The sequence below is a fragment of the Desmodus rotundus genome, chromosome 2 (genome assembly GCF_022682495.2).
Source record: "Desmodus rotundus isolate HL8 chromosome 2, HLdesRot8A.1, whole genome shotgun sequence".
Taxonomy (NCBI): domain Eukaryota; kingdom Metazoa; phylum Chordata; class Mammalia; order Chiroptera; family Phyllostomidae; genus Desmodus; species Desmodus rotundus.
The window spans coordinates 45958749-45980928 of NC_071388.1; the positions used below are offsets into that span (position 1 = coordinate 45958749).

Below are 22180 nucleotides of genomic sequence, written 5' to 3' on the forward strand. Positions count from 1 at the left end.
CTGGTGGCCTCTTCATATTTTTTCCTTTTGGTCGGCTGTTGGAGGTTATGAGTTCTGCACATGGGAATATTCCAACTGAGGCCAGGTGGTCACTCAGCAGCGAGAGAACCAAATGCCAGCTGCCTGGGTTCAGGGGGAATCTCAGCTTACCCATGTACTGGCTGTCTTAACAGCAGCTACTTAACCTGTCTGGGCTTTTACTTTACTCATGGGCAAAATAGAGAAAACGATAACACCAGCCTCAGAAGGGCTTTGTGCGGGTTCAATGAAAAGCATATGAAGAACCACTAGAATATAGCCTGGCATATCATAAGCACAAAGAAAACACTGACATGAGATATACAAAGGCCTCTGGGCAGGGAACCATAATGGATACAAGGAAATGGCGGGACCACAGCCAGGTCTTCCTTAAAGTTAGTTCTGTGTGCCATAACTGGACCAATCAGAATGCTCCTTTAGGCCACCAGGGTGCAATCCTTGGGTCACAGGACCTCTGCCCCGCCTGAAATTCTGTGCTTCTTTTAGTCTCTAAATTTATAAATCCATATTTCTCTAGCATCAAGTCTGCAAATTTATACACCATTCTCCTCTTTCCCAACCCCCTGCACACAGCAGGTTTTAATAGGGATGTTGAGAAAAGTGAGAATACAAAAGAAACTAGATCAGCAAATGACAATGAGGCCTTTGATTTGAGTTTGCACTGATGACAACACTGCATGCAGTTTGCCAAGCATCCAATTTACTTTACCTCTTATGCTCCTGGTGAGTGCCCCATGAGTTGAAATCATCTTTTGTGATTAACTTTATATAATGCTTATGCTAACCTGAGCAATTCATAAATATTTTAGGAGGAGAAACACAGTGATCTTCCCCAACACAGCCATATAACAATTTCAACATAATTAGTAGTATTTCTGAATCCAACACAGCGCTCTTATAATGCATATGATGGAGGAAATGAATGACTCTAATTATACCTTATTAAATCTTATTAATCCTCATTAGAACCCCATTATTCTTTATAAGTGGGTTAATGGGAGAAAGAAAAAGAAATGCTGGTCAAATTCTTTTATATCTGATGAGGATTGTGTGAATCCATTCTTACTTTGTGTGATATCAGGTGTTTTTTATATTAACCAGTAGCCCTTGGAACATGGGTTTGCTGAAATGTTGAAGGTAGAATAAATGAATTGTGTTGGAATAGGATCTGATCTTTTTAAAGCCCCACAACAAAATCATTATGAGTTCATTTTTTCCTATTTCAAACTGTTAGTTGGAAAGAGAAAAATACTTCATTATTGCATGAAATAGGTACTTTTGATCATATTTCTCTGCTACTTTCTTCATATTCTTCTATGTGCAAATGAGAATTTGAAAGGAAGAGGGATTAAGCAATTTGAACACAGAAATTTAAAGACCGTGTCCAACGAAAATGTTAAATAAATGTTAAGTGCAATAATATGTTTCTACATTTATTTCTTCAATTCTTGGTCAAAATATCCCACCAAATCCCAGAAGAACTAGGCTTTGGAAGTTGCATGAATAGGCAACTCACAGTGTACTCTCAACATTCGTGAGTGGGAATTACTGTGTTTTGCCACGTATTATGCACTTTTGCCCAAATTTTCGAGGGTAAAACAAGGATGCACATTATACACTGGTAGTACTAATTCTGTATTTATATAAGTGTTTTTAATTCTTTTATTTGTGCTTATGCATTAAAAGTGTAACTCTAGAAAGCAATAAGGATATCAGTATGCAAAACAATACCCTGGAATTTGATAATCAGTTTTATATATAAATAAAAAATTGAATTAAGAATTAAAAAATACTGTCTTCCTGATAGTTTGGGCCAAAAACGTGGGTGTGCTTTATACATGGGAAAATACCATGAGTCCTGCTGGAGGTCAGGGCTTCCTGGTTGGGTGGAAACTTCATGAGATTTATCAGGTGACTTGGTTGTGTGGAAGTGAGTTGCGTGCTTTTGTGTTGGGGGAGTCACTGAGTCACTTTACGTTTTTTCTCATGCAAATTCTCAGATGCAAAAGAGGGGCTACACTTTGTCCAATCTAACACTGAGAAAGCGCTTTAATCATGTGCTGAAGTGAGGGATTATTATTGTAGGTATCAGTAGAACAGAAACAGGAGGAAACAGAGTCCCCCGCCCTGGAACACCTTCCAGGCAATGGCTGCCGCACATTATACTGCCTTGACTTAGTAAACAGTGGTGGTTTTCATAATTGCTCACATTGACATATGGCAGAGGAAAAAAATCCAACTCTAACTTTCCAAGAATGGGCTTGCCTTTATACAAAACCAGTTCACCCAGTTCGCTGATTTGTTTTTGCAGCCATAAGCACAGAATAAGGTTTCTGGGCTTCAGGACCGCGCTGTGAAATAAAGGTTAAACTCCAGGGGTTCCTTTATTTGGGCACACGTTAGAGGTAGTAACCCTCAAGCAATCGACGAGTTTTCTATTCAGGGTTGTCAATCAGACCTTCCAGGAACTGACTCTCTTCACTGGGTGGTCTGCATGGCCCACTGACATCTAACCTGGTTCACTGCTCTGGGAGGAGGGAGTCAGGGCCCTGCCTGGCCAGGGGAACTCGGATTGGGAATCTGAGCACCCAGGTCCAACGCCGGGTCTGTGTGGTGTACGACCCCGTACAAGTCATTTCTCTTCCGAGACCTTCACTTTTCTCATGTGTGAAGTGGGCGGGTTGGAAGTTGGTCTTTGCCAGCTCCGACATCCAGTATGTTTTGAGTCCTGCTGGGAATACAGAGAGAGGATCAGGAGCGACTTGTTTCCAGGACAGTATCTCTACTGCTCAGACACAGAGACCTAACTTGGCGCCTTTAAGCGTGGATGCAGGTTCCCCCATTTCTTAAACAGCCCTTCGACTCAACCGCTTCCTCCTCCTACGTCTCCTTCCTCTTCCTCCAGTGCAGGCAAAGCCTCCACACCTCCCTCTTTCTCTTCCTCCTTTGAAAGCTCCTTGCATCCCTGTGTCCCCTTCTCTCCTTCCCAGGAAATAAAATGTCCGCTGTGCGCCCACCTTTTGGCAAAGCCACTGCCCGCAGCAGGCGCCCCCTCCCCCACCAGGCAAGCGTCGCGCGGCCGCTCCGCGGGCACCCGCCTTCCCATACCTTACATGGACAAATGCGTGCAGGCAAAGTCAGGAATTCAGGCCCCTGACGTCAGCCTCCAGCTCTCAGGGCACCGCACGGGAGACCAAGGGGAGGGGGTGGGGACGGTGGGGAGGAAGGAGGGGGAAAGGCACCAACCAGCAGCCGCTCCAGCCCTGCCGAAGTTTCACTTTTTGTCTGTGGGTTCGCTCCCGGGCCCCGCGCGAGCTTTCCCGGGATAAGTAGCTTTAGCGAGCAGGGGGACAGCCGGGTGCTGCAAGGTAAGGGCTGGTTGCACGCCCGGGGCACGGGGCATGGTGCGGGGCGCGGGCCGGGCCTGTCGGGGGCTGGGGACAATGGGAGGGGGAGTGCCTGGGCACCTCCTCCTACGCTTTTGCCTCCGCCTCCAGCTACCGCCACCGCCGCCACTGCCCCGGCTGCCTCCTCCCAGAGGTATTGTTGCAAATCCTCCTTCCTTCCCCCCACCCTCCGCCCACGGGTGCTTCGGTAACCCCCAGCCTCCTGGGGCGCCAGCGCCTCTGGGGTGGCAGGAGTGCGAGTGCAGGGTGTGGAGTGCGCGCCCTGCCCGGGCCGAAGGGCCCGCGGTGCGGAAGTGCCGGCCGCGGCGCAATCACAGGGTGCACGCCTTGGAAGGGAGACCCCGAGCTTTTGGGGAAGCTCAGACTGCGGGCTGGGCGGGGTTGGAGCCCTTCCCTGCGTGCCCCCTGCCTGGGCTTTTCTGGGTCCCCCCAGGGGGCGGGGCCACGCCCAGCTGCTTAGAGCTTTCGCGGAATCCCAGTTGTCACTGTGGAAGGGGCCTAGGAAGCCAGTCATCCAAGCCCCCCATTTTACAGTTGGGACAACTGAGGTCCAGAGAGAAGGAAGGCTTCCCTGGAAGTCAGTCTAAGTGCAATGAAAATAAATGGCTCCCAATTTCTAATTTCCTTTCTCCAGCGCCCACTGTGTGCCAGGCCCTGTGCTGGGTTCTTGGTTCAGAGAGGCAGGTAAGGCCCAGTTCCTGCCCAGTTCCTGCCCTCAGGGAGCACTCAGACCACTGAGGAGCCAAACCTGACCCAAGGTAGAAAGTGCTGGGTACTGAGGAAAAGGCACGGATAACGTTTTAATGGGCTCAGGAAAAGGAGTTTGATTTCCTGGTCTCTGGACAGGGAACAGAGATGGCCCTTTGGAGGGGTCCGCACTTGATCAGCGCTTTTTGAAGGATGGGTGTTTTCTAAAGCCAGCCAGGGACATTGAGGGAGGCCCTCTGTGCGGGGGGTGAGGCCAGTTGAGGGGGTGGGGTGGTGCTATAGACCAGAGAATACAAAATAAATTGTGGAGAGTGGAGATGAAACTGTAAATATTACTGTGTTGGGGGCATGGGGTTGGAGGGAGGGCGTATATGAGATGAGATAATCAGTGGAATGTTCCTAGGTACACTGAGAAAGCAGTGTTTTGGAACTTTTTGGTGCTAGAGGGACCAGAAAGATCTTTCTGGCTTCCCTGCCCTTCCCAGGGATCCACTGGGCCCTCAACACACAATGCAAAAATTTAGGGTCATCTCTGAGTTACTTTCCTAATACTGGACTCATTTTTTCCCCAATTATCTTTCTCTTTCCACCTCCACCCCCTTTTCTAAATCACCTGCCTCCCAATAAAACTTATTCTCACTAAGGTGTTAGTGACTTAATGTTTTACCTCTTCCCAGATCTTGTGCTTTTTAAGAAAACCTTTAAGTGGAGGGAAGGGAAGCAATTAACTCACAATCTCCCACCCTGCCCCTCCAATCCCTCACTCTTACAGACAGGGGAAACAAAAATAAAGGCCCAGAGAAGGTGGGTGCTAATGTGAATAGTGGTGGAAGGTAGGGGGTCAGAATTTCCAATAGGGTTCACTGTACCCCATGACAAGCATTTCTTCTCCAGGGTTCCTGCCAGCATTGGAGACTATTAAAAGGATGAGTGTGTGTCTTGCATTTAATCTTTGCAAAACAGTCCCTCAACTCCAACCCCAGGCTTTTACCTTCTGGAATGTAAACTCTAGGTGGGAGATAAGTAGTTGGGGGTAGCTGTCTGAATGGTAGGGTGCAGGCCTGGGACCTTTGGGTCAGGCAGTTCCCTGGGGTCATGCTCCCTGTAAGCACCTGGCTAGCCTAGAGCTGGCTTCGGGGATGGGTAGAGGCAGGAGAAGCTGAGCTGGTTAATATGGCTAGGACTGATAAGAGACCTCTGAGGTGACATTCTGGTGGGGAGGTGATTGCTCTGGGAGAGGTAGACAGTTTCAGCCAGTGGTTGGTGGGAAAAGAGGCTTGATTATGAAGGGTCTTAAAATGCCAGGCTTGGGAGTTTGGATATGACCTGAAGTCGTCATTTGAGTGTGCTGAGCAGACTGGGACATGATTGAGAGGAGAGGAGGCTGGCGTTGGGAAGCCTCCTGCTGCTCATTTCTAGTGAGACAGGCAGTAATTTGGCCTATAAATACTATCATTGGGTGTTCACTCATTTACTTGACATATATGACTACCTATTATGCGCCATTGGCAAATATGAACATTTTACAGCATGTTCCTGTATTTTGGAGACAAATAAGTTTATTTCATCAGTTCTAAGACACACTTTTTCAAATTTAATATCACTGAAATTGGGCTGTCTTATAAGCACAGACGTGTCATAGTTGAGCAGTTTTTCATTCCAAGTTGACAATGGTACATCTTACAGTCAGTGGTTTAGATCTGATAAAATTTGTTAATCATACACTGTATGAATGTACAATGCCTTGCACTTTAGAAAACACCTTCTCATCAAATTTTTCATCTGAATCTCAAAAATCCCCTGAGAATTGGGCCTGGTGATACTTTCATCTCCCTTGTAACTCTTGCCCAAGGTCACTCGGCTAATTAGAAATGTCCTCAAAATTACAACCCAGAATTTTGACTGTTAGTGTTAATAAGTGACTTTATCCTGCTCTGGAACTCACATGCGTTAATGGGGAACCAGGGAAGATTCAGATTGGATTTGGTTTCAGGACTATGGTTTAAGATGCTGGAATGATGATGGGATTTTGGCTAAGGGCAGAGTAACTCACAGGGACTGGGAAGCCCCCTTAGCCCAGAACTTTCCTGCATTTACGGAAAATGGACAGGGGTATTGAAGATGCCAAGTGATATGGTAAATCCAGAGGATGGAACACATGGCTATTTTTACATAGAAAGGAGAGCAGTGCAGGAACCACGTAAGTTCTGGAGCCCATATACTGGGAACCAAGAACTGGCCGGACTTGGGGGTGCAAACATGAGGACAGGGTCCCTTTCCTTGAGGAGCGCGAGTCTGCGTGTGTATGCACGCTGTTCCCCGGGTATGTTTTGGCTGCTCTGCCCTGAGCAGGGTCGATGTCAGGGAAGCCAGCACAGAGGGAGTGGTGTCGGAACAGACTCTTTGGGCTAAGTAGGAGTTGCCCAAGTGGAGGAAGGACAAGCAAGAGTCAATCAGTGAGGCAAATGGAGACATAGGGAACATTTGAACATTTATTCTTGAAGCTGAATTTTGAATGGCTAGCATGAAAGGTGCTGTGGGAATTGAAGAAAGGGGAGGACTTTTATTTTTTGCTAAGTAGATTTAAATTTATCTTGGAGGCTATAGGGGCCATTAAATGGCTCTCTAGAGATTCACAGAACAAGCCTGGGCAGGAGCTCTGAAACAATCTCTGGGAATAGGTATTTGGATAGTAATGCAGGAAGCATAGTAACACACTTAAGTAATTGGTTGAATGAACCTGAGACTTTGACCTTGGCGGGTAATTAGGAGTCTTAGCTCTGTGTGTGCATTGGTGGGTGGGGACTCTTCTTGGAACAGGGCTTAGAAAGCTGTGCCTTGCTGGAAGAAACTGAGGTGAGGAAGGGGAGGTAAAGTTGTGCATATGCAGGAAGTTCCTGTTTGGCTGGAAATCCAGGGCTTGAACCTTGAAGGTGTGTATGAAATGGAATGGGAGTATTTTGTGGGTCCTGGCTCTAGGTCGCCTGGAGGCATGGCGGAAATAGCCAGTGCATTCCTAATGCAGGTCACAGAAAGGAGACAGCTGTATGTTTGAGGCCTTCCTCTCTTCTGACTTTCCACAAATAGGGTGAGTGGGTGGCCAGAGGCTTCATGGGATTCATGCTTGGAAGCAGCTGAGCCACAGAACTGAGGCTAGAAAATGTTAACATTCCTAGTGTTCTTTCTTAATCATCATAGTAATAATAATATAACTTTGAAAAATGTTTGAGTGCTTGACACGTGCCTATGTAATTCTCATTCTGATTTATTAAAGTCGGTTTTGTGATTACCAGTTCAATTTTGTAGAGGAGATGATGAGTTTGGTTAAATAGGTTTACCACTCTACTAAGTGATGCGGCCCAGTTCCCAACCTTTGCTTGATCGATGGCATTGTCACCACTCTTTCATCTGCCTGCAGAATGAAACGTTCAAACCCACACCGATATCGGTGTTCTTCCTTGGCATTTAATTCAGTGTACATTCATTGGGCCTGGCAGGAGCATGACTGACGGTTTACGTCGGGTCGGTGAGCAGTCTCCTCAGTTCCACACTGGTGCTCCACCATTCCCCCTCTCAGGGTACTACCATCCCTCTACCCTTTGGGTGTTTTCTCTCCCCCAACCTTACTGGAGAAGCCAGAGACTCTGGCAAACCATCTGCACTTCCCCCCCACCCCCTACAATATTACCCCTTTCCAGTCCTCTGTAGTGATGAGGATTTCCCCCCAGTTTTATTGAGATATAATTGACATACATCACTCTATAAGGTTAGGGGTACAGCAGAATGATTTGATTTACGTATATCGTGAAATGACTACCACTGTAAATTTAGTGAACATTCATCATCTCATATACAGAATAAATAAAAAGCAAAAAGAGAACAAAGGTTTAATGGTAATGAGAATTTGGGATTTACTCTGACTTTCCTGCGTGCCATAGAACAGTGTTAATTGCATTGACCACGTTGTACATCACATCCCTGGCACTTGGGTGGCAAGGACTTGGTGGAGGGCCTTGACCTTAGTGACTGCCCTTGCTATATGGTTCCTGGGAAAATGCTAGGTGACCTCTGGAGTTGAGCCAAATAGCTCTAATTGGATTCTACCCTCCATAGACGTGCAGACTCCTGTGAAGTCTTGCAGGCTCAGGACTCAAAAGCTGCCTGCGGCCTACCTGCCTCAGGTGGGTCATTTGCATTTTGATGACTCACCAATGCAGGCATTTTCTTGGGAGACATCTCAGGAATGGCATCCAGCAAAGTAAATAAGACCTTGGTTTTCTCATCTTCGAATCCCTACCATCTGTGGTGCCCCTGAAGATGTTCAGTAGCTTTTTATGAAATGAATGAACTGAAACAATATAAGCACAAATCACCACTTGACCACCCTAAATGACGGGGGACCCAGAAAACCCTGGAATTTATTTATAAAAAATTGTATATTTATTCTTACATGTGTAAACGTCAGTCACCTTTTAAAGTACTGAGCATTTGATGCAATGCACCTGTTGGGACTTTTTTTCTGCTGCTCAAAACAGTTTTGAACTGGTTGATTTTGATGTTTTTTAGTGCTTCTGCCATGTTTTTGTTTCACCTGCTCTATATTGGCAAAACTTTTCCCTTTGAGGATTTTTTTCATCTGGGGAAACAAAAAGAAAAAAAAAGTCACTCTGGGAGAGACTGGGTGAATAGAGAGGTGGAGTGTGGGGGTCATACTGTTTTTGGTCAGAAAGTTTTGAACACTCAGTGTGGTGTGGGCAGGAGTGCTTGTAAATCACCCATCATGAAGTAGGCAAATGCGATGAAAGAATCTTAAAAAAAAATTCACTGAAGTTGATTGAATGCAGCCTCTCACAATGCCAGCTGGTACACTAATACAGATGGGTTCCTAGAACCCTCACGTAGTGGGGGAAGCCTGTACTACAAGGGGCCTGTCCTCCAGAAGATAACTCTTGTGTTCTTGGGTTCCCCCCTCATATGTTTGCTTGTCTTTGTCTCCCCTCCACTTTAAAATGAGCTTCAGGAGGGTCACAAGGACACCTTTGTTGGTGGTCATGTTCCCAGTGCCCAGAGGAGTGCCTGGCCCATGGTAGGCACTCTGGATGAAGAAGGGGACTAAGTTCACTGCAATTACAGATAACAGTGTTGGCGGAAGGGACTCTCTTTAGTGATCCGGAAGCTGGGGCCTGTGGGCACAGGACTCCACGGAGAATAACTTATGCTGTAGCTGCCACAGAAGGCATTGGACAGTCCTACTGTCAGGGTCAAAATTGCCATTCTGAGAGTAATCACAAATGGAAGTGCTCTTTGACTTTTCTGTCACACAGGTCGTCTGTCGTCTTCTAACGTTCCTCTGTTCTCTTATCCGTGCTTTGCCTATGCTGTGTTCTCTGCCTGGAGTTCCTGGCCTGTCCATCGTCTCTGCCTGTTGTATACCTATGATCCTTTAAGTTCAGAGTCCAAACCTATTTTGTTCCATGAAGCCATTTCCGGACCCCTTGTCCCCTTCTAGCCCACATGTGTGTGTGATCACATCTAGCTCAACCTCTTGTCCACCTGCCCCCTGCCTCAGGGGCTTTGCTTAGAAGAATTTGGGAGGAGGTACTAACTTAGAGATCATTATTACTAGGTTTGAACCTTGTACTTTGCACTTTGAAAACAAAGTGATTAAAATGGTTCAGTTTGAGTTTGAATGTGGTTTGTGGATTTTTTTTTTTTTTTTTTTTACTGCCATTTATGCCTGTGTCTTGTTTGCAAGAACCAGGCTTCTGATTCCTTGATATCTCCCAGGTTCCTTGCTTGTGACAGCCCCCCCCCCTTCGCCCCCCGCCCTGTCCCCGCACTCCCTCTTGTAGTTTGCTCGGCACATGTGTGCCGAGTGACTACCATGTGCCAGACAGAAATGCTGGGTACTGGCTTATGAAGACAAGGGTCTGTTTTCAAGGATTGTGATTCTAGTGTAGGAGAGAGATCAAAATAGAACGTGGTAAGGCCTTGTTAGAGCGATAAACCAAGGGCTAATGGGAGCACTACGAATGGAGTGACAAGCACCTGGAAGAACAGATGGATACTCCTGGAAAAGTTTGGCTTGGGTTTTGAAGAGAGAGGAGGGCTTTATATGGTGGATGGCTTGGAAGAGCTTTCCAGGCCTAGAGATCTTGCTTTGTATGCGGAAGCCTGAGGCCTAAGGGTGCCTGCAGAACAGAAGGGTGTGCTTGGTGATCCTGTGAAAGATGGCCCAAGGGTTAGATGGTAAAGGCTTCTAGGAGAGCTAAGGAAGAGGGCAGCCTTTGGGGCTGGGGAGGGGAGGAGGGCCGCGGTGACTTTCCCAGCAAAGGAGGGTCTTGCTGCATCTGTGCTGCAGAGAGCTCTGGTGGCAGAATGACCGTGGGTCAGAACCACAGGCAGGGTCCTGCTTAGGAGTCCGCTGAAATGTTCCAGGGCAGGAGATCAGGTACCGGGCCGGCACAGCAAAGAGGGAAAAATGGGTTCCGGAAGCTGTTTGCTGTTAGAATCACATTAGGCAGCTTAGTTCTTACTCTTGTCCTTCTAATTATTTGCTGGCTTATCAGCCTTGGCTGGAAAAACTTTTATGTGACCAAAGCTTGTCGGCAGTAGGAGAACCAGCAAGCTGGCAGCCAGTAGTGTTGGAAGTGCGGGCTGGGGCCTTGGTGGCCAGAGCAACTGGCTTCCTCATTTTGCTGGAGAGGAAACTGAGCCCCCCTGGAAAGGGGCAGACTTGCTCTGTCACACCCTTGTCAGCTGAACTGGAATTGGGCTGTGGCCAGCTCTCCTTCAAAGGTGTTTTTGATTCTGTTTCTGCTGAGCCTGGCCTAACACATTCCTTCTCCACCCTCCCCACCCCCAGGGGCTTTGCTTAAGAGAATTTGGGAGGGGATATAACTTAGAGATCATTGTTACTAGGCTTGAACCTTGTACTTTGCACTTGGAAAACAAAGTGATTAAGATGGTTCAGTTTGAGTTTGTGTGTGGTTTGTGGATTTAATTCTTTTACTGGCATTTATGCCTATGGCTTGTTTGCAGGAACCAAGCTTCTGACTCTTTGGTATCTCCCAGGTTTCTTGCTTGTGACAGCCCCACCCCCACCCAGGTACTCCCCTTTTATTTTGACTTATTTTTGCTTGCCTGAAGGTTTTCAGGCTGCCAGTATTCGATCTGCTCCTCCCGTTTTTTTTTCCTTCCCTCTTAAACCTGCCAATCACAACCCATCTCACTGAACCCATTAGTATTTCATAGCTTTCATAGCACTTTTTATGTGGCGAATACATTTTACAACCGTTTTTATGATTCAGCTTCCACCTGCAATCCATGAGATGGGTCAGCAGGATTAGTCTTGTCTGTCAGAGTGTGGGCAAGAATTCGGGGGTGAAGGAGCTTTCCCACACAGTGCTTGGCCTTGAGTGGCAGAGTGAGAAACGGATCCCGTCCCAGAAGCTCCTGTCCTGCTCCTTAACTTCTGTAAGTGAGCTTGGGAAATTGATGGGAAAGTCCTCAGCAAACCCTATCCACAGGCAAGAAGCCATTGTTACTGTTTCACTGTGTGCTAGTCAGTATCATTAGCTCCCTGTGTCTGTGACTTTGGAAGACAACTGAGAATACGCTTGAGGACTCCAAATCCCCGAAGGCCAGGGATTTACTGTGCCATCATTTGGCAGTACCATAGCCAGGGGTTTGGGGTATAGAAAAAACAAAGACCTGTTTTGGAGCCACACACTAGCCCCGTGATCTTAAGCAAATTTCAGAATATTCCAGGCCTCAGTTACTTTCAAATAAAGATCATGTGATATATCACAGAGCATTTGTGAAAACCAGAGAAATATGCATGACAATGCTTTATAAAAAGGTAATGTAGTGTGTAATGTGCCAATTCCTGGTGCCTAGCCTGGCCTGTCACACAGGGATGGCACCTTTCCCTTGTGGTGGGTATTATGGGACTCGGACCCAGACAGAACCAAGTTCAAATCCCAGCTGTGCTCCCTGGGTTAGTCACAGGCAAGATTTTGTTCATCAACACAGTAATTTTTAGATGTCTTACTGATGGGTCACCGCGGTTGAGAGCAGTGTGCTCTGCAAAGTGAGGGGAGTGCCACAGACGTCACAGGCAGTGAATGGATGTGCAGCATCCCTTCCTCTACTGTGACCGTCTTACTCCCTTGGATTGTGTTTGTGTTGTGTTTTTCTGTCCTGCAGAGTTGGCTTCTACTGGAGCAATTGCTTGTGTTGTGGCCTCATGTCAAAGCAAGCCCCGTGTACCTCAGATGGCAAACGGGCGCTGAGGGGTGGTAACAGGCTTTCTTCAAAAACTCGTGTGGGCACCTGAGCAAGGACCAGGACAGGGCAGGGCTGTTGTAGTGACCTTCAAGAAATGTGCCTTGTCCTCCTTCCTCCTCCCTAGGGACACCTTTTCTGCCATAGCCGTGGTTGACATTCCTTAGTCACTCAGGCCATCGACCAGCAGTGCAGCTGCCATGTGACAGAGGGCTTCAGGAGGCAGAGAACCTTCCCCATTAGGAGAAGATGGCTGTGGGCAAATGTCATGTGATTTCCATGGCATTTTAAGGAGACCACGTTGTAGATGTTAGGAGATTCCTGACCTCGATATTAGCCTCCATTTCCTTGTCTGTAAAAATGGCTCTCGCAAAAGTACTTGTGTGTGAGGTAGAGGCACTGTTCTTTCTGGTGTTTCCAGGACAGCCCTGGTCTATGCCTGTGTCCTGGTGTGGTATTAATAGTGGCCCCTTTCACTCTCAGAGGCGTTCTGATTTGGAGGATAAAAGATGTGGTCATCCTACTTGTAGGTGAGTACTGAGTGAGGTAGTGTAAGTAGTATACACAAGGCCAGGCCTAAGGGAAGGACTCAACACCCATACACTGTGTTAGAGGAGATGTTAGGTGCTCAAGAAATGTTTGTTCAATGAACTACATTCATAAAGGTAAACTCTGAGCATGTTTGAAGGGGATTGTAGATTGTAGGCACTTAGGGTTTATTAGATTTGATTAAAGCGTGTTAATACCTGTTTAAAATATAAGAAAGTGCCATGAGAGTGGTATAAATGAAGGACTCATGGAGTGGGCGAGTCCACTCCGTGTGCAGAAGCTTGTTGGAAATGCTGGGCTTTGGGTTAGGCATTGAAGGACAGGACAGTTTAGTCCGCGATGCACTGGGGCAGCTAAAATTGCTCTGGCTACTAAGAGTTGAGAAATAAGATTGCATCTCTGTCCATGTGTGCACTTTAGCAGGGTTTTTGAATCTATTATGTTGCATCCAGTGGCCCATCTTGCTAAAGATCTCTAACTATAACTGAACTGTGGTAACCCAATGTGGTACTAAATTCTGTGCCAAGAGGTCACAGAATAATCTGTATTTACTCTTTCTAATGAATTTCTACTGAATATGGTTCTTGTTTAGTTCCCAGGAAGAAAAAAAAAAAAAAACGTACTTACATGGCACCTGGAACCTCTGTATTGTTTGGTATGAAAAGGAATCACTTTTAGGAACTGCAGGAGGGAGTTGCCCCCCCGAGGGTAGGGTTTACCCTGACTCATGGGAAAGGCAAACTCTGCCGGGACCCGGAGTGCAAGCAGCACCTTTTCTGAGAACAAGGTGAAAGTCAGGTCAGCTTTCCAGTAGTCTGGTTGTTTCCAACTTGGAAATCTTTCTTCTTGGCCACAGCCTAGCAGCTTTACTTGAGAATAGGGTTCCAGTAATGGCGGCTGGACAGAACCCTAAAGATACATTTGTCCATCTGTTTGACACAATCCCGTGTTTATTTATACAACGCTGTGTGCTATGGGCACTTGTGAATGACTGAACTGTAAATCTAGTCTGGGTTTAGGAGATGTGATCCTACCTCAGGGAGGTCATTTAAATCAACACAGTATGTAAAAGTATGTGCAAAAGCATCTGGTGGTTTTAATTGAATAGTAATGAACTCTAGGGACCTGGGAGAAACTTCACATATGAAAACACTGTTATTTGATTGGGCCTTGAAGGATGAATGGGAATTTGTTTGGTGGGCCAGAGGAGGAGAAGGTAGTTAAGCAAGGGAAATACCATGGACAGAGACACAGAGGCGAGCAAGTGCACAGTGCTTTGGGAAGTGGGAGTCAATGGGGATGGCTGCCTGGCAGAGAGGCCTTGGAGGTGAGGGTGGGACTAAGAATGACAAAGGTCTTGTTCTCTCCATTGAGAAGTTGAGACTGCAGTATGAAAACAGCATCAAGTAGGGAAGTGGGGTGATTGGATCTGTGCTTTAGGAAAAAAACTGGTTATAATATGCTGGAAGGATTGGAGGGGAGGGTACTGGAGATGGTGAGATGTGCTGTCACTCAGGCAAGAGATAAAGCAAAGCTGAATTAGAGTTGAGGAAATGGATGTGAGGGACATTTCAGAGGTAGAATAGAGGTCACCCATTCTTATTTAAGCAAGAGTAACCCCAGACTCTGAACAGGTGACACATGCAAAGTCCACAACCCTGGTGCCAGCATGACCCCGAGGTGATCCCACCTCTTTAGAAGGGTGTCTTTAGATCCCAGTGTCTTTAGAAGGGGGCCAGAGCTCCTGGCTGTGAGTTAGCCATCTGTCTAGGAGACTCTCTCTCCACCCAGTTTTCTCTTCCAAGAATTCCATGAAACTTATTGATTCTTAATGGAATTAGCTCTTTTCAGAGTTACCAAATCTCTAATCACTGCAGATCTCTAAGCTGTATCTGGCTGAAATGCTATAGTGAGAACTCAGACATCAGTTAAAGACTTGATCTAGAATGTCTTTGAGGTCTATCCATCCTGATATTTTTCCTCCCTTTCCTCCCTCCCTCCCCTCCTTCTTTGGAAAAGATGCTTATACCAGTCCTACCTGGAGGTCCTGTACCCATTTGGCTCCTCAGGATCATTTTAGCAAAAGGGGACAAACAGGCAGAGAGTGTTAAAAACGGATGATTAGGCACTAAGAACGGTGGGCTACTGTTCCTGTGGAATAGTGAGGAACCGCCGTTTGGTGTCAGTAGGTTAACAGCCGCTCGCCCGCATGGGTCTTATCACGGTGGAATCCAGTAATGTAGTCGTGTCACTTTCTGCCAGTGGCCATTTTTGTAGTGGTTTAAATGAATCATGTGCTTTCCTGCAGACTCCAGGCAAATCCTCACAATAGTCTTGTGAGTGCTTACTGTTACTGTCCAGGTTTTACTGGTCAGGAGTGTGAGACTGAGGCAGGTTCAGTGACTTGACCAGGGCTTACGCTAATTTGATGTTGACCCAGGACTTCAACTTCAGTTTTCTATCAGCACAATTGCAGATTCCTCCTGTTGCCAGCCTGGAATGATCCCCAAAAGAGGCTGTAGGACCCACATTTAATATTAGGGTCCACACCCGACAAAAGGCAGACAACCCACATCTTTTCCCTTTTCACTGTGAAGTATGACAAATCATCGACCTTAAATAAATGTTTACCGTCTGGCTACATAAGTTGTAAGTTCTTTCAAAGGAGACCATAAGGGACAAAAATACCATATATTCCCATTACTTTAGCAGGTGCCACCCATCCCCTGGGAAGCCCGCGCTGATCTTCAGGCATTCACCAGTGTGTCTGTCTCCTCTTCCTCTGTGTCGTCACCGGGACTTCAGTCTGTGACTTGCAGTTGTCTGTGCTAAATTAATATGGAAGAAATGGTATTCCGTTATGGCTTCAAAGTGCGTTCTTTTGATTACTGAAAAAACGTCTCAAAAAGGGGCTTAGGCGTGTTTCTCCTGTGTGAGTTGTCCAATGGCAGTGCTTGACAATGGTCTGGGCTGGAGAAGCGTGCTATGAAAGGACTGAACATGTTTAGTGTTTTGAGTTGCCTCAGCTTCGTTTATGTATTAATTCGTTTGTTCAGTCAGTGTTTGTTGAGCACCTATTATGTGTGCCAGGCACTGTTCCAGGGGCTACGCATACCACAACATAAATACGTGAATGAAGTCAGCGATCTTCAGTTCCATCTCCTCATTTAACGTGGTGGTGGCTGAGACCTGGAAAAATTAGGTTAATTACTTAGGGTCATACAGCTGGTTTTGTAGCACAGCCAACCATTTATTTGGACAGTAACTGTGATAGAAAATGTTTAGTATCAGTAGCTTTTTAAATCATGGAAACATCCTGACAAGTTCTGAATAGTGATGTGCAAACAACATCTCCACCCTATATCTGTATTGAGAAAGCAGAGTCCTGATTTTTGGTTTAGAAAATGTGATTACCTGGTTCTTCAGCCTCATATAGAACTCCTTCATAGACCTGTCTACTTCTTACATTTATTCATTCTTAAATAATTACACTTATTTTTAAAACAGAGCTAGAAAACAAAAATAATTCTGATCTAAACAGTTTGGACCAACTGGGGAGTTTCTTGGACACATTTTTGGTAAATGGGAAGAACAGATGACACATTTCTCTATCAAATAAAATAGTCAATTTAGATTTAATAAGGCAGTTATCTTCAGGTAATAAAAATTCAACTAACTTGCCATAACTATCTTGTTTAAAGTCAATTATGAGCCTCATATTCCTCACTTGCTGGGTAGAATTTAATAGAACTTCAGTTAAGCATTTATTGCTTATCTAATTCAAAATTAAGTTAATCACCACAGTTGGTAACAACCACTGAGTATTTAATTAACATTCAGCAAACTATCTTATTAAATCTAAATAAGATACAGCCATGTGTTGTTTGTCACCATCATTTGCAAGCCCTGTTTCCCCAGGTCCCACCCAGAGGGCCTTTGGTTTTACCTTGGCTTTCTCTTCTAATTTGTCATCTTCATCCCCTTCTGGTTGACACCCAGCTCCGGTGGAGTTCATAGTGTTATGGGAACTTCTGGCTTTGGGCACAGCTGAGAAACTTATGTTCCATTCCATTCCATTCCATTCCATTCTTCAAGAATTATTGAACCCATTTGTTGTGGAAGACATTCTTTTAAACACTTAGGAACATGTAGAGGAGGTCATACTGACATATTTAGCTTTACTTTCTCATCTTAAGATATGAGAGGATTGGATTTAGTTCATTCATTTAACATAGATTCATTGGCCTAAAGTTTGTAAGGTCCTTTGCTGGGTGTCCTTGCTGTTAAGGAAGACATGCGGTCTAGCATGAGAAATGCAGGAGTAGAAATATTGGATAAGGTGGTGCTGCAGGAACACTGAAGTTTCTTAAATGTTGTGATTCTTAAGACAGTGTTGTGTTACGGGTGTTCTATGGCAAAAAGTTCCTATAGCCGAGTAGGTTTGGAAAAGTCCAAGTTAAACAAAATTAAATGGGCATGTTTATCATTGGACTTCTCTGAGCCTTTAGTAAACTAATGCACATCAGGGCCTTCTAAGAGGTTTATTTCCCAAGTTATTTGATCATAGACTTCCATTCCCCCCAAGGACACTGATTGGGCTTAGTGTTCCAGTGCACTTTGGGAAAAGCTTCTGTGTGCCGTGGATCCTGGCTACCAGCATCGCAGCCTAGGAGGGGTATTCAGGTGTGCACCTCACTAACTATTATAGGGTTGGAAGTTCTAATTTGTATGAAAGGTGAACCAGTGAAATGAGTGATTGCAGACATAGGGACGTCAGGCTGGGGTTAAGGGTGTAAAATCAGAGTAGGCTTTCCTCAGGCTTGTGTGAGAGAGAGTGTGTGTATGAGGACAGAGGTCTGGAGGATGCCACAGGGTCACCGGGAACAGAAGCACTGTGAAATACTGACATGACTGATTTGGTTGGGATACCCTAACACACGGATACAACTTAGACCAGTTTTCCTGATAGCTCTCAATCTGGGGCGGAAGAGGTGAGCAGGCTTTTTGGTGCAGAACTCTGCTCTCGGCCTAGTTCCAACGGAGTGACTGCCCATCTGCAGAAGCCGTCACTTCCGTAGGGCATTCTGACACTTAGTCTGGGGCAGAGCCTCTGCCTTGTGAACCACAGTCTCTTTTAAGAGTGGGTCTTGGTTTCTTGGTGAAGAGCTTGAGTCTAGCAGTCTAGTTTTCATTTTACTCCATGACATACCATTTTCCACCACCTTTCCTTCCTCCCGAACTGCCCATATTCTGATAAATCATTCTCATCCATCTGTATCATGCTTTTCATCTAAGGCAAGCTACCCTTTTATATTCTTCCTGAGAAGTCATTTACTTCATTTAAAAGAGGGCTACTGATTTTCTCCTCCCCAGTAGTCATTAGCAGATACCAGGTGAAAAGGAGGATAATTTACACATCTGGTCCACCATATCATAGGAGATTTGAATTCAGGCCGTGTTCTTTCAGTGTTCACCTTGTTATCCATACCTGTGCAGAAAAGAGCACAGGCAAAGAGTGGGGCGATCTGGGTTCTGTTTTGGACACGAGTCTTCCCCTGTGTGAGCCCGAGTCTATGAAAAGTTAGGTGTAGGCTAGGTGTACTCTTAGAGACCTTCCAACTAAAAATGTTGAGTGTTAACCTAAGCTGAAGTCGACCTGGATGATTTGATCAGACACGTATCTTTGAGTCCGACAATATGAGAAGTGTGCAGTAAGCAAGTTCCTGCCCATGCATCAGCGTAGGCATTCGATGAAAACTGGTTCTTCTACCCCTAGCCTCCTTTTGGGCTCATTTTCCTTCTATTGTTTGTTATTTTTTACTCACATCTCCATCTCCTCTGCTACTCAAGCTTACTTCTTTGCCTACACTCTTTCCATTCCTCAGCTGGATAGCTTCCTTGCTTCCTCTCTCTTGAGGATTCCTTTTCTTTTTCTTCTGGCTCTCACTTTGCAGGGTATCTATTCGAGAAACTTCTAAAGACAAATGACTGCAGTGGTGGGGAAGACTGGGGAGTGGCAGTCCTGCTTAGCTGCACATCTTTCCACTAGACAGTCTGTTCTTCAGAACCATTTCTTCATTGAATAAACATTGTTCAATGGCTGAGAGCAAGTCTCGTCCCCCAGGACCCATGCTGGAGGTGAGAAGCTCTCTGACTGCTCTTTGACACTGGTGGAAAGCCCAGTCAGTGAGGAACATTATACATTGGAGAGAAGGATTTTTGCTTTCCAGAACTGAGCAAAGAACTGCTAGGTTCTTGAGCATCTAGGAAATTAGTCACCTGGAAAGCTGAAGCCAGTTTTGAAGATCTTTTGGCAGCCTGCATGTTTCTTTTTACCATATACCTGGACAGACAATTCAGGGGCGACGGTGTCAGCAGGCGGCCTGGCAAGCGGCAGACTGGAGGGCAGAGCGTGGGCTGGTGGTACAAATCGTTAAGAATGATGTGGCAGAGGGCACAGGACACAGCACAGCCCGGAGATGCTGTTGACTTGTGGAGAGGCCATCGGTAATGGCCGTGAGGGTTGGTTCCACTCCAGTGAAGATTTTCAAAAGTTAGGAATTTACCTCGAAAGTTCTTTTGCTTCTTCTTTGCATTAAACATCATACTCACCTTTCAACTTTTGTGATTAATTCTTTGGATTTTCCCCGTTACATGTATACCTTCTTGAAAAATCCAGAAATGTTGTGAAAGTTTTGATGTAACGTGTAGTTCTTAAGAACCTGGGCTCTGGACCTGGATTGCATCCTTGCACCACTTAACCTCAATTTGTTACTCAATCTCGTTGGGCTCCTGTTGCCTCATCCATAAAACGGGAATAAGAAAATTACCTATCTCCTTGTGAGGATTAAATGAGTTAGTACATACCAAGCCCGACACACGGTGAGCTCCATTCAATGTTAGCTCCTGTCACCACGTGCTATCCTTAACCAAGTCAGAAAATTGTGGTTTGAAAAAGATAGTAGAGATGAGTGTGTTCTTTTTGTCATTTTTTGGAAGAAACTTTGAGCTTTGGAATAATTTTAGGTTTATAGGAGGGTTGTGAAGATTGTGCAGAAAATTTTCATACACCTCTCACCCAGTTTCCCTCATTTTTGACATCTTACGTTACCATGGTGCATTTGTGAAAACTGAGAAACTGACAATGGTACATTACTGTCAACTAAACTCTAGGCTCTATTTGGGTTTAATCAGTTTTTCCATTAACGTGCTCTTTCTTTTCTAGGATCCAGTCCAGGGTTCCACATTGGTCCCTCTGACTGATTGATTTCTAGTCAGCTGTAAAACTTGGCAGCCGCTCCCCCCTCCACCTCGGATCCCTGCCCTGCAGCTGGTTTGTTTCCTCCCCACTGTGTCTCTAGCACTCTGCGTGTTACTAACACTCACCTCCATTGCAGTTCTATAGTCTGTCTCCCTTGCAGGAACAGGAGCTCCATGAACTCAGGGACCGTGCATGTTTGTTCTCATTGCATCCTCATGCCCAGCCCAGCACCTGGTATGGAGTAGGTGTTCTACAAATATTTGTTAAATGAGAATAAGATTTAGTTGTCATATCTCTGTGACTTCAAAACTTTCATTAAAAAGAAAAAAACCCAGCTGGGAAGGATTCTTTATAGAGAAGCCCGTTAAAATCAATCTATAATGTTGAATGAATAAGTGATGTGGCCGTGGATGAAGTGGGACAGGACGGGACCCACTTTTCTTGTACTCCCCTGCTTTTTCTGTTTTTGGAAGGGGCTCTGTAAAGTAGGGCTTAAGGATCACCACACTGCAGCCTCTTTGTATTCCAGGGAGGAGACTGAGGCCCCCAAATGGGGAGTGACAGTTTGGGGTGAAACTGGAAGGCCAGAGAAGGTAAAAAAAAAAAAAAAAAAAAGGATGGTGGAAGTTCCCTGATCCTGTCCCTGTTGTTGAGTGGATGCATGAGCGACAGTCAGGGCCTCTGAGGAGCTGGGTTTGGATTCAGGCTCTTCTGCGATATTCCTCATCAGTTTTCCTTATCTCTAAGGTGGGTTCAGTGGTCCGCGATGCCTCACAGTGCTTGATGCTCACAAAGCACCACAGTTTCACTTTGTAAAAGTTAAGTGAGCCAAGCTGCTTCCTTTTAGCATGGCGTGAGTTCTCAGTAGATGTTTCCAGAGAGAAACCTTGAATATTAGGAAACGTCATTTCGAGAAGACTGGGACAGATGGATGCACAGCCGAGAACAATCATTCATAAGGAAATCTGTGACACCCAGGAAAGGCACCTGTGTCCGATAAGCAGGGTACGTTGTCTGTTTTCACTCTCGGCGGCTTTATCACAGGACACCACATTATGTTACAGTCTGACTTTCACACAGATTGGATCCCTAAACTTCTTACTGGAATTAAAAATACACACTCGTGGGCAGTATGTGTCTTATAAATTACAGAAAACAGTAGTGTAAAGCCGTGGCATAGTAAGTACAGTTAAGCCTGTGGCAGGCAGTGATACTAGCAGGAAGACGGGGATGAGGCAGCTGAGGAGGCATGGGAGCTGGGGGGCCGGATGGGGCGAACAGGTGCACGGCGTGGTGCTCAGTGCCAGGAGGGATGGATGGAGCCCCTCTCCATTTGGGAGGAAGAAGCTGAGGGCAATGAAGGGAGTGGCAGGACCTCAGAGAAGTAAATCCTCTGTGTATTCTTACATTTTTTTCATTTTAAAGACTTTATTTTTGGAGACCGATTTTCAGCTCGCAGCAAAATTGAGAGACGGGTACAGAGACTTCTCATATCCTTCCTGCCCCTGCACATGCATGGCCTTCTCCATTATCAACATCCCCCACCCCCCAGAGTGGAACATTTGTCACGATTATTATCACCTGAAGTCCATCGTTTACATTAGGGTTCACTTTCAGTGTGGTGCAGTCTGTGGGTTCGGATGAATGTATAATGGCATGTTGTTTATCATTATGTTATACAGAGTAGTATTTCCACTGCCCTAAAAATCTGCCCTCTGTCATCCAGCTGTTCACCCTTCTCTCCTCCACCCCAACCCCTGGTGCCCACGGATCTGTTTACTGTCTCCACATTTGTCCTTTTTATCCCGCCATTCAGGGAACCAATGGACTTTTGGAACCTCCTTTTCATTGTCTTCCCTCATTCTTGCCTTTGTCACATTTCCTCACTCTGGATTGCTGTTCCCTGCCGCCATTACCTATTTGAATCCAA

General features: G+C 45.7%; 1 protein-coding gene across 8 annotated transcripts in view; it reads left to right on the top strand.

The window, feature by feature from the left end:
• Positions 1–3268: 3268 nt before the first annotated feature.
• The window catches only part of LPP (LIM domain containing preferred translocation partner in lipoma), a 633676-nt gene continuing 614764 nt past the window's right edge, over positions 3269–22180 (top strand). For 4 of the 8 annotated variants that reach the window (XM_053918206.1, XM_045199196.2, XM_053918208.1 and 1 more), the window contains exon 1: positions 3269–3407. The gene's annotated coding sequence lies outside the window, so the exon portion shown is untranslated. Of the gene's footprint in view, positions 3408–3527; positions 3580–5586; positions 7088–22180 lie in introns of those variants that run through there. The other 4 variants (XM_045199217.2, XM_045199210.2, XM_045199191.2 and 1 more) reach the window with 4 other exon arrangements.